The 16393-nt window shown below is 44.7% G+C and overlaps 1 pseudogene; it reads left to right on the top strand.

Annotated features, from left to right (window-relative positions):
* The first annotated feature begins 11558 nt into the window (after positions 1-11558).
* LOC100623385 (selenoprotein K-like) lies at positions 11559-12794 on the top strand (annotated as a pseudogene).
* Positions 12795-16393: the final 3599 nt, after the last annotated feature.

Here is a 16393-nt window from a genome sequence, read left to right on the forward strand (position 1 = left end):
TGCTGAGCCACAAGGGAACTCCTCTAACTGAAAGAAAAAAAAAAAAAAGAAAAGAAAAGAAAAAGGCAAGAACAGGGGCAGAGCTATGATTTTGGAGGGTCTTAAAGCAGATAAAGTTTGGGGAGATCTCTGTAAGAAAAAGAATACAAAAGTACCAAAGCAAAATTAGTTTTGAACAGGAGGATTTGTTCAGAATATTAGCAGAAATGCCAACCAATTGCTAGAGCCTTACAGCTCCAGGTCCTTCTCATCTAAGGCTCTCTGGGTAATTCATCAGGACTGCTTCCTGGCTGTACTCTACCACTCCAATAGTCCAAGGATACCTGTGTGCTTGAGACACCCAAGGACTATAGCGCATTAACTCCATATAAATCTGCCTCTAGGTAAGAAATTGGAGGGCAACTAATGGCATGTTCATATCATCAATGCTGGAAAGGTTTTCAAAATTTAACAGAACATGAACTACAATCACTTTTTTTATTTTAGAATAAATGCATTCATTTCTTATTGCTACTGTAACACATAACCACAAATGTTGCTTACAACTGCTAGGGCTAGAGTAGGCACAGGTGGTTGTAGAAGGCCCAGTAGAGGATCATAAAGAGGGAAACCTGGGAGATGTTGGGAGACCCCTGTTAAGTTCCAGAAAACCATCAGAACAAGACAGCCTTGCTTAACTAGGGGAGGGGTGAAAATTACCTCAGGTCATTGGCTGGGGAATGGGATGAAGCCTGCCTTAAATTCAGACCAAGGGCCAGAGTTTGAAGACTGCCCCTCAGCTGATACACAACTTACTGGATACCAAGGAGGAGCCACTACTTCCAGAAAGGAAGAGGCAGGCCCTTCTGATCCTTACGCCCCTTGAATGATAAAACTGTAGCCCACCTGATCCTCGGGCAGAGCCTCCTTGCCTGCCCACTTGCTTCTCTCGCAAGCATCCTGTCCTGATCAATCTGTTTCTTGCCTACCACTCTGTCTCTCACTGACTTCCTCTGCATCGAGGCATAAAAACCTGAACCTCAGTGAGTCCAGACACAGGGTGAGTAATTCTAATTTAAAACCCTGGGTTTAAGTCCTAATCTGGTTTTAGGCTGGGTTCAAGTTGCGGCACGTGGGTTCAAGTCCCAGTGTGTGTTTTGGCTAGGTTCAGGCTGTGAGTGCTGTCAGTTTCACAACCACACCAAAATAGTCTCTTACAATGTGGAGGTTACAAGTGGGCAGTGAGTGTGATGGGGCTAAAAGCCAAGTGTTAGCAGGGCTGCTTCTTTCCGGAGGCCCTGGAGGAGGACCTGTTTCCTTGCCTTTTCCAGCTCAGCGTTCCTCTGCTCCAAAGCCAGGGACAAGTGAAGTTTTTCTTGCATCACATCACACTCTGAATTGGTTTTCTACTTCCCTTCTCGCATTTCGGGACCCTCGTGTCTGCATTCTGTCCATCCAGAGAAGCCAGGATGATTTCTTTACCTTAAAAATGACTAATTTTCATAGTTCTCGTCGTGGTGCAGTGGTTAACGAATCCGACTAGGAACCATGAGGTTGCGGGTTCGGTCCCTGCCCTTGCTCAGTGGGTTAATGATCCGGCGTTGCCGTGAGCTGTGGTGTAGGTTGCAGACGCAGCTCGGATCCTGCGTTGCTGTGGCTCTGGCGTAGGCCGGTGGCTACAGCTCCGATTCAACCCCTAGCCTGGGAACCTCCATATGCCGCGGGAGCAGCCCAAGAAATAGCCACAACAACAAAAAGACAAAAATAAAAAATAAAAAAATGACTAATTTTCCACCATTTGCCTTTTTAAAAATTAATATGTATATGTTTTTGGCCATACTCGAGGCATGCAGAAGTTCCCAGGCCAGGAATTAAATCCTCACCACAGCAGTAACCCGAACCGTGTTAGTGACAACACTGAGTCTTTAACTGCTGGGCCACCAGGGCACTCCCCACTACTATCTGTTTTTTAATTTCATCTACTACCTTAATTCCTCTTTACCATGTAATTTAACATACTTAAGAGTATCTAGGGGAGTTCTCGTCACGGTGCAGTGGAAACGAATCCAACTGGGAACTCCCATGAGGTTGCGGGTTACATCTCTGGCCTAGCTCAGTGGGTTAAGGATCCGGCGTTGCCATGAGCTGTGGTGTAGGTTGCAGACACAGCTTGGATCCTGCGTTGCTGTGGCTCTGGCGTAGGCCGGCGGCTACAGCTCCGATTCGACCCCTAGCCTGGGAACCTCCATGTGCTGCGGGAGCGGCCCTAGAAAAGGCAAAAAGAAAAAAGAAAAAGAAAAGAAAAAAACCCCACACAGTATCTAGAGATTAGAATATGGTCATCTTTGGCGGCAGGAGAGGTGGGGTGGGGGGGCATTATTCTACCATAGTGAGGAAACTATTTGAGAGTTTTGAAAATGTTTTTTGTGATCGGATTCCCATAACACTTTATTGGTTCTCAGTGTGGAGAATTTTTTAGACTCAGATATCCAAGGGAATCCCAACCACGATTATACATCTCAGAAATGAAAGGGCCTCCAAGCTCCACGTGCCCAGAGCCTACTGCCTTTAGTTTTTGCACAAGAAGGCAGCTGCCAAATTCTTCCAACCCTGGAAAATATCAGATGTTGGATTTTCACCTAAAGAAAACAGAACGGCAAAAAGATAACTCTTGGAACACACACTTCTCCTCTCTCCTAAACTGCATACATACCAGAGTAAAGAGAGCTTTTAAAGCCACAAATCAGGGGTTCTGTTATGGCTCAGTGGGTTAAGAATCCAACTGCAGGTGCTTGGGTCACTGAGGAGGTGTGGGCTTGATCCCGAGCCAGGAGCAGTGGGTTAAAGGATCCAGCATTGCAGCAGCTGCAGCATAGATCGAATCTGGGGCTTGAATTCAATCCCTGGCCCAGGAACTTCCCTATGCCATGGGTGTGGTCATAAAATTTTTAATAAAATAAAAATAAAGGCACAAACCTAGAAGGATAAAGTGAGTGTGGAAAGAAGCAGCACCAATGTTCTGGAAGCTGCAAAGCAGTGAGCAAGTGGTCCTGACTTGGCAGAACTGAGGCAGAATGAATCCTACTTTCTCCAGGGCTCAAGAGAAAAGTCAATTTAAACTTCTAAATCAGAGGCTTGGAAGTGGTGGCACCTGCTACTTCCGGCAAAGGAAAGCAGGTCTGTGTTGAAATTTGGGGCCGGGGTTGGGGAGGGGCGGTTAAAAGCTGTTTGAGAAGCATTGGATTCCTAGATGTTCCTATCTTCCTGCAGTGCTGGCTTACTGCCACCCTCCCCCTGGCACAGTCTCCCTCTTTGAAGAGGGTAAAGCAGAAGGTCTCTTTCATAAGCAGAACACAGGTAAGTAAATGACGTCTGCATACTAATTGCAGGACTTCTTCCTTAACCCACAATGACAGCAGCCAGTCTGGTCTTCTGACTTCCAGGCAGAAGACCACACAAGTCCTTTTCTAGGCAGGAATCTCTCTGACCCAAGAGGAAAGACAGTGACAGAGCCATGGGTGTTGACATCAGGGGTTCCCAGCCAGCTCTTCCTACAGGATGTCTCACACTCACTCAGAACTTCCAGGCAGCCCTTGAGGCTCCACTTTTAAATATAACCAGGCAGTCAGGCCTCAGGAGGCATGAGAAGAGCCTCTACATATGAAAACAGAGACTAAAAAACAAACTGGAAAAAAAATGTGGTGAAAATACAAAGTGTGCTGGAGGAAGAAAAGTACAGTAAAAAATAACAACTAGAAGTCCCCTGGTGGTTCAGCGGATTAGGGATCTGGTGTTGTCACTGCTGTCGTTACTGACGGGGCGCAGGTTCAATCCCTGGCCTGAGAACATCTATATGCTATAAAGCTACAAGGTATAAATCGAGTATGAGGGGAAAATAAAGACATTTTCAGGAGCAGCCAAAACAACAAGATTCAACTCTTAATGTATTTCAATTCACCCATGAAATCAGAATTGGAAGCTATTAAAATTTTTTTCAAAAAATAAAAATAAGCCCTGAAGAAGAAACAGAAGGAGAGGCCCTCAAATCTGCATTTTCAGTGGGCCTAAAAATAGACCCACACTCAGGACCTAGGTTCAAAGAGAAGATGCTGCAAGTTTCCAGTGAGAAAACGCAACACACAAAGGGGAAGGGTTCTGGATGAGTTCATGTTTCTCAGAAAGAAATCAGGAAGATAGAAGACGATGGAACAAAGCTTGGGAAAGGCTGAGGGTCCATTATTTCCAAGCCGGACTTTTATACTCAAATCAAGTTATAAATCAAGTATGAGGGGGAAATAAAGACATTTTCAGGCTTTTGGGTTCTTAAAAAATTTACCTCCCACACACGCCTCCTCAAGGAGCTGTGTTCCACCTAAAGGATGAGTAAACCCAGGAGGAAGCCAGGAGCCAGGAAAAGATATCTGTGCACAGGGAGACTCAGGGACCCACAGGGTGATGGTAAAGGGAGATTCTTGGCCAGGAAGCAGCTCGGACAGTTCTGGGAAAGGCTTTTTCAAGATGTAGTTAAGCAAATTCCTGATGTGAATGAATGTATTGAATAGAACGAACACCTAGGAAGGAGATTTTGATTATGCTGCAGGGTGGTTTGAGATTAAATAGTGATGAGTTCCCACCTGGGCTCAGCAGATAGTGAACCTGACATAGTATAGTGTCTGTGAGAATGAGGGTTCCATCCCTGGCTTCACTCAGTGGGTTAAGGATCCAGTGTTGCTGGAGCTGTGGTGTAGGCCAGCATCTGAAGCTCCAATTTGGCCTGGGAACTTGCATACGCTGCAGGTGCAGCCTTAAAAAAAAAAAAAAGATTAAATAATGATAAGTGATAGTGGTCATGGGAAACTAAGCAAATAACCAAGAGAAAGAAACAAGAAAAGAAAAACAAGCTGAAAAAAAAAAAAAGTCCAGGAAATAAGTAATAGGGAGGTCCATGGCTTGGCGGAAATGAATCTGACTAGCATCCATGAGGATGCAGATTTGATCCCAGGCCTCGATCAGTGGTCAGGGATCTGGCATTGCCGTGAGCTGTAGTGTAGGTTGCAGATGTGGCTTGGATCTTGCATTGCTGTGACTGTGGTGTAGGCTGGCAGCTACAGCTCTGATTTGACCCCTAGTCTGGGAACCTCAATATGCCAAGGGTACAGCCCTAAAATGCAAAAAAAAAAAAAAAAAAATAGGTAATAGCACATCCAGATCCATTCTGAATAGAAAATTCTGTTTTTATTATAATCCTTAATTCTGTTTTTATTATACTTCTTTATAATAATGTGAATCTTCACTATTAACCCAACCAAAACTCTGCCCCTGGCCTGGTAGATAGAAAAATGGGGAGTATATGAAGTTTGGCAGTGGCAGGAACACAGGAAAGGGAGTTAAATTCTCACCTCAAATAGTGAGAAAACTAAAAACAACAACAGCAACAAAAACCCACCCACACAAATGCATGAATGTTATTACCTTCTTGTTCTTTTTTTTTTTAACCTCGCCTGAGGCATGTGGAAGTTCCCAAGCCAGGGATCGAGACCATGCCTCGCAGCTACCAGAGCCACAGCAGTGAGGACACCAGATCCTTAATCCACTGTGCCACAAGAGGACTTCTGAAAGCATGAATATTATTTGGAGATACAGAAATAGCTATCAAAGAATCAGCTCAAGGATTTTTTTTTTGCTGGGGGCTCTTTTCAGGGCCACATCAATGGCATATGGAGGTTCCCCAGGCTAGGGGTCAAATTGGAGCTATAGCAACTGGCCTACATCACAACCCCAGCAACTTGAGCTCTGAGTGGTGTCTGCGACCTACACCACAGCTCATGGCAACACCGGATCCTTAATCCACCGAGCGGGGCCAGGAACCAAACCTGCGTCCTCATGAATACTAGTCAGATTTGTTTCTGCTGAGCCATGATGGGAACTCCAGCTCAAGGATTTAAAAGTGGTTGTCTCTGGGGAGGAGAACCTGGGGGAAAGGGCTGAGGGCTGCTATTTATCTTATTCATCCTTGTGGAACTAGTTGATTCCTAAAACTATAGCACTGACAAAAATTAAAATTTTTAAAAATTTTAAAGGAAACAATATTGCTAAGTTAGGAATCTTCCGTTTCTGGATGTACTGTTCATTTTAATGAGATGTTTATAATACACTAGGAGCTCTTTGGAAGAAAAAAAGCCATATTTAGATTTCTTTATATTGGTCCTCAGCTCCCTAGCATCTCCATTCGTTCCTAGTGTAATTATATTAACATTACATTAGCATACGACTTTGCCTTTTCCAGAACTCTAATTAAGATTTTAAAGAAGATGTATGCCAGTGGGAATCTCTCATTCACTCTCTGTTAAACACCTTTCCGATTTGATTATAATTCTACTTATTGATTCCTTCTGGCTTTTGTCTGGCAAACAATTTTTGATTTTTATTACATGAATGCAGTTTGAACTGATCCAGAAAATGGTGTACAAGGTCCAGGTGTGAGATAAATTGGCACAGTAAATAGAAAAGAAGACAGCCATTGGGTAGAAAATAGTAACCGAGCTTACCTCCGCTCATCTGCTTATTAAAAAGACCATGATATGAATTTGCTTCCAATTTATTTTAAGTATTTTGGGGCACCTAATCTACACTTAGCATTATGATAATAATAACAGCCAACATGCTCTATGCTGGGTTCTCACTGCTTTACCATTCTTCATTTAATTGTTGCAGGAACTCTATGAAGTAAATTCTCTCTCTCTCTCTCTCTCTCTCTCTCTCTTTTTTTTTAAAGGGCTGCACCTGAGGCATATGGAGGTTCCCAGGCCAGGGGTCGAATCAGAGCTGTAGCCACCAGCCTACACCTAGCCACAGCAATGCAGGATCTGAGCTGTGTCTGTGACCTACACCACGGCTCATGGCAACACCGGATCCTTTACCCACTGAGCGAGGCCAGGGATCGAACCTGCATCCTCATGGGTACTAGTCAGATTCATTAACCACTGAGCCATGACTGGAACTCTGAAGTAAATACTTGTATTATCCCCGACTTGCAGAATGATGCAGGAGAGGTTAAGTATGTTTCCTGAATTTCTTTGGGAATGGCAGAGCAGGGGCTTAAACCATTATTGCTGTATGTCCCCTCAGGCATGAGCACCAAGGATGGAGCCAGAAAACCAGAGACGAGAAAGGAATAAACTACTCTGGTCCAGCAAGTTCTCTTGTATTTAGTCATTGCACCAATGTGATGAATGAATATTACTTCCTTACATTTGTGACAGAGGTTAGGAAACGCCCAGAGTCACTGAGATAAGCTTCAGCCCTCAAGAAATTGTTTTCGACTGGGAGTTAACACAAACGAGAGGAACCAGCACAACTACAGATGATGTCAGATGTGTGGCAGAAATAAAAATACGGTAAGATCTCCAAGGAAGCAGCGTCCGGTCCAGGGCTGATGCTAGGAGACTTCCGTCATGAGCGAAGCCTGGATGTGTTGATTCTGGATGGACAGAGAGGAGGGGTGAACAGCATCCTTCTCTTCCATACTTGCAATTTTCCTCTTTTTGTAAACATTGACTCTTTTACAAGAGATTGGCTTCAGCATCGACAAAAACTCATTTCCAAATTCCTTTCTTTTTAGAGCCACTTGCCTACGCTTAGAAAAGGATAAGCTTGAGTAGCAGAGCAGAATATGGGAACTCAAGAGGAGGGAGGTTGTTCTCTCTCTCTCTCTCTCTCTTTTTTTTTTTTTTTTTTTTTTTTTTTTTTTTGTTGTTGTTGTCTTTTCTAGGGCTGCTCCCGCGGCATATGGAGGTTCCAGGCTAGGGGTCCAATCGGAGGTGTAGCCGGCTCCTTCACCCACTGAGCAAGGCCAGGGTTCGAACCTGCAACCTCATGGTTCCTAGTCAGATTCGTTAACCACTGACTGCGCCATGATGGGAACTCCGGGAGGTTGTTCTCTTAAGGTTAAAGGGAGGGAAGGGGTAAATGCTGAGAGAAAAGAAAAGTCAGAATACAGGAAAGAAAGTACAATTCCCTGGGAGAAGCCCATCTTGAGATAGGACTTGGAGGCAAAGCCTTCCTGGCCCAGACCATTGATCCTGTATGCTCTCGGCAAGGTTTTCATAAATAAGGTGCTGCCACTTTTTTTTTTTTTTTTTTGAAGAATTTCAGAGGTGTAGGTGAAAAGAAAGCTTTCTCTCAGCCAAGACTTGTGCAGTTCCTTCAGATCAGCGGCACATCAGCTCAAGCTAGGGAAGTACTGCTACCGCTTAGCATTTGGGAGGGAGCCAGGGCGACGTTCCGCAAATATGGGTTCCATCTACTCGAAAATAATTGCCTTTACATCTTGTGACATCTTCCATGGACTCTGCAATGAAAATCAATTATCATCCCTTTTGGTGGGAGAAACTAAATTAGAAAGAGAAGTGATTAGAAACAGAAGGCAGCTTGACGCTTGTGATGCCAAATTTGCTCAACATGTGATTCGAAAGCCGTGGATAAGTTTTTCTGGCCATTCTCCCAATTAACAACCTTTAGCTTACTTAAAAGCCAAAATTCGTGACTCAAAAGAGCGTGCTAGGAAGAAATTTTTGACAGATAAAATTAGTTATTCCTGGCAACATCAAATAACATATACATACACTCATGTACCTTTTTTTGAAATGAAGCTCAAAATATACCAAGATCTAACTCAAATTGCTCCCCAAGCCTCCAACACTCAGGAGAGCTGACGCTTATCACGTGCTCACTCTGTGCCAGGCATTGTGCTTAATTCTCACACCAACATTATGAATTACGTATTATTCTTGCATAACCTTATTTTTTAAATGATGAGGTTCCATCAGGGACAAGCTAAATAACGGTCTAACACCACAAAGGTAGAAAATGATAGTTCGAGGAGTTTCTATTGTGGCACAATGGAAATGAATCCGACTGGTAGCCATGAGGATGCAGGTTCAATCCCTAGCTTAGCTCAGTGGGTTAAGGATCTGGCGTTGCTGTGAGCTGTGGTAGGTCGCAGAGGCAACTCAGATCCTGAGTTGCCGTGGCTGTGGCTGTGGTGTAGGCTGGCAGTTGCAGCTGCAATTTAACCCCTGACCTGGGAACTTCCATATGCCATGCATGCGACCCTAAAAAGCAAAAAAAGATCATTTTAAACTTGAAAGATGGGAATTCCCAAGCCAGAATAATTTTATCAACAAAATAAAGTAGTATTGGGTTATAAGGTAAAGTATAAAATAAATATTCATGATTCCATATTGACATAAATAAATGACTGAATAGATGAATAACATGAGAAGAGAGGGAGACAGGTCTCCCTTGCACAAGAATTCCAAGTAATTTATGTAGATAGTCTGTCCTTAAGGAGGTGGAGTTTAACTTCCCACTCTTTCTTTTTTTTAATTTTTAAAAATTAAAGTATAGTTGATTTACAATGTTTGGTCACGTTCTGTTCAATTTTTTCCTTTTATTTAAGGCTGCATCTGTGGCATATGGAAGCTCTGGGGCTAGGGGCTGAATCCCTAGCTGCAACTGAGGCCTACACCGGATCTGAGCCACATCTGCCATAGCTTGTAGCAATGCTGGATCCTTCACCCACTGAGCAAGGTCAGGGATTTAACCTGCAACCTCGTGGTTCCTAAGCAAACTCACAGAGACAGTGCCAGGTTCTTAACCTGCTGAGTCACAATGGGAACTCCTATCTTCCTACTCCTTAAGTATGGGCTGCATATAATGACTTTCTTCCAAAGAGTACAGTACAGAAAGGGGAGCTGGGGTGAGGGAGAGTAACTTCTTACAGTGGGGAAACCTAACCAACACCACCTCAGCCAGGTGCTCAATGCCAATATCCACAGGAAGTAGTGCTACGACGGAGTTCCCTGGTGGCTCAGCATGTTAAGGATCTGGCATTGTCACTGCTATGACTCTGGTTACTGCTCTGGCACGAGTTCGATCCCCGACCTGGGAACTCTTACATCCTGTGAGCATGGTTAAAAAAAAAAAAAAAAGTAGTGCTGCTACTAGGTATCCTTGATATGTGATGAAAATGGCTCTTTGCTTCTGTGGTTTTCCTCTCTTTACAAACGTATCACCAGTCAAGGTATGAGAAAAATGAGACAAACTGCAACAGAGGGGCATCATATAAAACCCTTGGTCAGTACTTCTCAAAAGTGTCGAGATCATCAAAAGCAAGTCTGGCAAACTGTCACAGCCAAGACAGTTACTGAAGGGAACTTGAGTCCCCTGGCTGTGCTTCAGCTCTTTGGAACTTAGGAGACCAAAGCCATGTTCTACAAACAGGAAATGAGGGACACACAGGGGCTTTGGTGCCCCCAGGAGACCATGCAGGGTCCTGCTCGGTTTTAAGAAGAGGCTAAGGAAACATGACGATTAAATGTAAAGTAGTATCCTGGAGTTCCCGTCGTGGTGCAGTGGTTAACGAATCCGACTAGGAACCATGAGGTTGCGGGTTCGGTCCCTGGCCTTGCCCAGTGGGTTAAGGATCCGGCATTGCCGTGAGCTGTGGTGTAGGTTGCAGACGCGGCTTGGATCCCGCGTTGCTGTGGCTCAGGCGTAGGCCGGTGGCTACAGCTCCAATTGGACCCCTAGCCTGGGAACCTCCATATGCCGAGGGAGCGGCCCTAGAAAAGGCAAAAAGACCAAAATAAATAAATAAATAAATAGTAGTAGTAGTAGTATCCTGGAATAGAAAAATAAAGGGAGGGGGGCTTAGTTAAAAACTAAGAAAATCTGATATTCCTGTGTGGCTCAGCAGCTTAAGGATCCAGTGTTGTCACTGACATGGCTTGGGTTGCTGCTATGACTTGGGTTCCATGCTTTGCCTAAGAATTTCCACAAGCCACAAGTGCAGCCAAACGCCCCACCCCCCAAAAAAACCCACAAACCTAAGGAAATCTGTATACACCATCGACTTTAGTTATTAATAATGCATCAATATTAGCTTCCAAATTGTGGCAAATATACCATACAAACTTAAGATGTTCATTTGGGAGAACGCTTCTTTCTCTACTCTCAATTTTTCTGTAAATCTAAAACTGCTCTAGGAATTCCTGTTGTGGCACAACGAAGTGTCTCTGCAGTGGCAGGTAATCAGGTTCAATCCTCAGCCCAGCACAGTGGGTTAAGGATCTGGCATTGCTGTAGCTGTGGCGTCTTAACTCTGGCTCACATTCAGTCACTGGCCTGGGAATTCCATATGCCACAGGGGCAGCCAAAAGTAAATGAATGAATGAATGAATGAGTTCTAAAAATAATGCGCCTTTTTTTTTCTCTTTCTATGACTGCACCTGTGGCATATGGAAATTCCCAGGGCTGGGGGTTGAATAGGAGCTGCACCTGCAAGCCTAAGCCACAGCCACAGCAGCACCAGATGGGAACAGCATCTGCGACTTACACTTGTGGCAGAGGGTTACTCTGAGCTAGGCCAGAGATCAAACAACATCCTCATGGATACCATGTTGGGTTCTTAACCGGCAAGCCGCAAATGGGAACTCCCAATGAGCATTTTTTAAAAAGTCTCTTGCTTCAATCAGAACCTAGTATTTTGGTCACTCCAGAGGCAGGGGAGAAGCCAGATGGTTCACACCTTGAGTGGACAAGTGTCGAACAGCAGGAGCCTGTCCTCATGGAGATGATCTTTTATAATGGATTTCTTCTCGGGCATAGCTGTATTTGTGGCTTGTTTTTCAGAACTCTGCTTCAGCAAGATATGAAAAAGGGAACAGGCTATAGAAGCTCATCTGATTCTAGACATGATGATGGAAGAGGGCCACCAGGAAACCCCCTCAGTAAAATGGGTCCGATTAATCATCTGTGTGGCCTGAATCCTCCACCAGTGGGCTGGTGGAGAAGGAAGGTGTATGTCTGCTCTAAGAAGCAAATGACTGGGAGTTTTCTTTTGCGGCAGAAGGTTAAGGATCTGGCATTGTCACTGCAGCAGTTCTGATCACTGCTGTGGCGAAGGTTTGATCCCTGGCCCAGGAATTCCATATGTCTGCAGGTGCAGCCAAAAATAAATAAATAAATAAATAAGAAGCAGACAGCTGGACAAGCACTTCACAGCAGAAGGAAACCATCAAGAAATGGAGCACTGACCACACTGGACAAGTTAGATGAATGTGTGCGTGTAAACAAGGATGGCTTGTCTCGCAGGAAGAATGAGGTCGTGCCTTCCCTCTGCAGGGATCTAGCATGACCGACTCTCAGTTCTCTAAGTGCACATGTTTGTCTCATCTTCTCTGTATTAATACAGTTTTTTGTTTTGTTTTTTCTGTCTTGTTTTTTAAGGGCCACACCTGTGGCATATAGAGGTTCCCAGGCTAGGGGTTTAATTGGAGCTATAGCTGCTGGCCTACACCACAGCCATAGCAACACCAGATCCGAGCTGCATCTGTGAGCTACACCACAGCTCATGGCAACGCCGGATCCTTAACTCACTGAGTGAGGCCAGGGATTGAATCCGCCACCGCATGATTCCTATTTGGATTCGTTTCTGCTGTGCCAAGACGGGAACTCCAATACAGTTTTAATAAGCAAACATTGTGGGAGTTCCCACTGTGATGCAGTCGGTTAAGGATCCAGCATTGCCACAGCTGTGGCTCAGACTCCATCCCTGGCCTGAGAACTGTCATATGCTGTGGGTGTGGGAGTGAGTGAGGGGGAGAATAAGTAAATGTTTTTAGGTTACAAAACTGACTTCTCATCTTTATATAATTAAAATACAAAAAGCTCCAAATTTGAAGAAAAATAAAAGGCTGTGTACTGAGTTTGAAAAAAAAAAAAAGAACCTCGTATCTTATGACTATCTCCAGAAATACTCTATGTTTGTATGGGGAGCATCTCCATTGTAGGAGGGACACCCCCCACACCCCACCCCACCCTCCAGCCCCTTGCTCTCTGCACCTTTCTCTCCTCTGCTCTGTTCCCTGAAGACTATCCTTCTGGGCCAGGCCAGCAGGCTCCTCTGCTCCCTGGCTTCTTCCAGGGGCGCTTGGACATTGGAGGAAGGGAGCCTGGGGAAGCACCTACCAGCAGGACGTCAGATGGGATGGGAGAAGCAGGGATATTTACTGCCCAGCTCCTTCCTCCTTGGGACGGGAACTAGCAGCCCCATGCCTCCTCTGAAAACTCTGGTTCCTGTCCAACTCCGGCCACCATCTGGGTCCTGGGAACAGCTCCCTCTCCTGCCCCTTCGGGCTAGAACTACTAAGTGCTCTTTTCTCGGACTTTTAACTCCTCCCTTCAGCTAGACCCGAGGACACTGGATTTCTTGGTGTTCCTTGATTTTCCTTGAGTCTGCCCCCACTTTTGTAAACAGTCCCTTCATTAATGCTATCTCGGTGGCTTATCTTTTTCTTCCTAGGACTCTGATTAAGATCTTATGCAAATGTATGTCCCCTTCATTTACACAAATAGCATACTGCACACATTTTTTGGAACCTTGTCTTTTTTTCATCTATAATATGCTTTAGGTTTCTTTCCATGTTTATGAACATTGATCCACTTTGTTCGTATACCTTAGTATCCCATCATCTGTGGATGTTGTATTTTAAATAGTCTGTCAAAAGAGGAGAATCAGAAGCTGAAACTTAGCAGAGAGGCCATGAAGCCTGGGCTGAATCATTAAAGCAGGATTAGTAAATGCCTAGAGTTCCCCTTGTGGCACAGTGGAAACAAATCCGACTAGGAACCATGAGGTTGTGGGTTTGATTCCTGGCCTTGCTCAGTGGGTTAAGGATCCAGCACTGCCGAGAATTGCAGTGTAGGTCGCAGATGCGGCTTGGATCTGGTGTTGCTGTGGCCACAAAGCAACAGCTTTGATTTGACCCCTAGCCTGGGAACCTCCATATGCCACAGATGCGGCCCTAAAAAGACAAAAAACAGAAAACAAAAAACCCATGCTATGGTGGGAGGGGAGCTGACATTTTTAAAACCTTGGCTACTTTTAGAGGAGTTAAGAGAGTGGATTTCTGGAGTTCCCATTGTGGTTCAGAGGGTTGAGAACCTGACACAGTGTCCCTGAGGGTGTAGGTTCGACTCCTGGCCTCACTCAGAGGGTTAAGGATCAAGTATTACCATGGGTCACAGATGTAGTTCAGATCCAGCATTGCCTTAGCTGTGGCGTAGGCCTCAGCTGCAGCTCTAATTTGACCCCTAGGAACTTCCATGTGGTGCTGTTTAAAAAAAAAAAAAAAAAAAAAAAAAAAAAAAAAAAAAGGAAGAGAATGGGCTTCAGATTCCAGCTCAGCCAGACTGTGTGACCTTGGGCAAATGACTTAACCTTTCTGTGTATCTCATCATCTGTAAACTATTACAGGTAATAGTTATGCTCAGAAGGAGTTTAGATGGGGTTTTTTGGTTTGTTTTGTTTTGTTTTGGCTGTGCCCAAGGCATGCAGAAGTTCCTGGGCCAGGGAATGAGCCCGTGCCATGGCAGTGAGAATGCCATATCCTTAACCTGCTCTGCCTAAGGGAACTTCCAAAAGCAGTTTAGTTTTCAAATATGATAACACTGGGCAATGTGGCACATCCAGGGGGGGGAAATACCAGGAGCCTCCATCCTGGTCTCTCGCCCCCATTCTAGTCCTTTGCTTCTTTCTCTTCATTCCCTCTTGGCTTTGTCTTCCCCTCTATCTTCTCTCCTCATCCACCTGTCTTTTCCTTGATAGGCTTTCTCTCTGATGGTATTTAAGATTCATTTTTAAATGAGGAAGGAGCAGTAGAATCTAGAATTGATTATGTCGTTACTAATTTGTACTTCAATCAATGAGGTATCAATGAATTTTAAAAGCATTCTTTATAAAGCAAAGTAGCTGCCAGCCAGCCCGCCAAAAGGCAGAAACAGCCTTAGTTGATGTGCTGTTGTGTTCCATCAAAAAGGATTGCCTTGTGTGACTGTAGGGTTCGATTTCTCCTCAGATCTTGCAGAGTTACCCTCACTATGGAGAACTTAACTAAATGTAAGGTATCCTTGGTACCCAAAAGATAAAACTAATCATCACACATGTAGTAATTAGAAACAATAGAATACATTTTAAGTATCAAGATTTTTTCCCTTTACTTGTGTCATTGAAAAAAAAAAAAAGCACAGCTCCCAAAACCATTTTATTTGGAGACGAGTTCTGCAAAGCATTCAAAGTATTTTCGATTTTTTTTTTTCCCCTCTCCACCTGAGTTCAGGGATTATCGGCATTTTATAGAAGAAGAAAGGCCCCTCCCCCTCCTCCTGTGACCTCTCAGGGGCTGGGTGCTGACCTTGTTTTATCTGTCTACCCTCGCTCCCTAAATGCTGGGTGGTAATTGCCACATGCTGCTGAGGACTCCCGATCTGCTATCTTCAGATCTGCCCTATGTGGATTTCAACCACACTGCCTTCCTCTTAGTTTCTTTCCTTTTTCTTTCTATGCCGCACCTGCAGCATATGCAAGTTCCGGGGTTAGGGCTCCAATCGGAGCTGCAGCTGCAGGCCTACGTCACAGCCACGGCAACACCAGACCTGAGCCCTGTCTGTGAACTACCCCGCAGCTTGAGGCCACGTCGGATCCTTTAACCCACTGGGTGAGGTGGGAGCTCCAGCCCACATCCTCACAGAGGCAATGTCGGGGGCTTAACCCACTGAGCCACAACAGGAGCTTCCCTTTTCGTTTCTCAAGCACATCAAACTCCTTCCTGACTCAGAGTTTTTGCATCTGCTTTTCCCTCGTCCAGAAAGGCTGGCCTCCTTGTCATACTTAGATTTCCCATAAAATGCCACCTCCTTGGAAAGGAAGAGTCCTTCCCTGACCGTCCCCATTTAAATCCTGCCTCCCTCTCCCTCTGCTGACATTGTCCCTGCTGGTGATTCTACACATCATTCTGTTTATTTCTCTAATAGATATTATCATAGGATATTATCTGATGTATCTAATCATTGTCCCCCATTAGCCTCTAAGTCCTTTTATAACCAAGCAGAACCCTGTGGGCCTTCCCAAAACAGACTCCTTCATCCCATGTCTTCTGCTTACCTTTTATCTGTAGAAAAAGTAAGCAAAGAATATATTTAATCAGAGACATGAAATAGCGCCACAGTCAAGGCAATGCTGGATCCTTAACCATGCCACCACAGAGACAATGTCCAATTTTCGCCACAGCAGGTACTCCCTATAGATAATACTCTGAGCCATATCCTTTGAGAGGTTCTGCAGCTATTGAAACCCCTACCAGGTGGAAGAAGTTAACTCTATGCTGCCCACGGGCAGGTAGACCCTAGACTAGTTAGAACCAAAATGTTGATGATGTTGACTCAGGATTACCTCAACACTACCAATCAGAAGGATGTCCATGAGCTGACCACACACCCCACAATCCCCCTCCTTCACCTTGTCTTTAAAAACTTTTACCTGAACATCTTCAGGGAGGTTGAGCCCTGTAAG

The sequence above is a fragment of the Sus scrofa genome, chromosome 9, assembly GCF_054392235.1.
Source record: "Sus scrofa isolate SSC_HxYL_T2T_F1_AM1 chromosome 9, Sscrofa_HxYL_maternal_Yorkshire_Landrace_v2.0, whole genome shotgun sequence".
In the NCBI taxonomy this organism is placed as follows: domain Eukaryota; kingdom Metazoa; phylum Chordata; class Mammalia; order Artiodactyla; family Suidae; genus Sus; species Sus scrofa.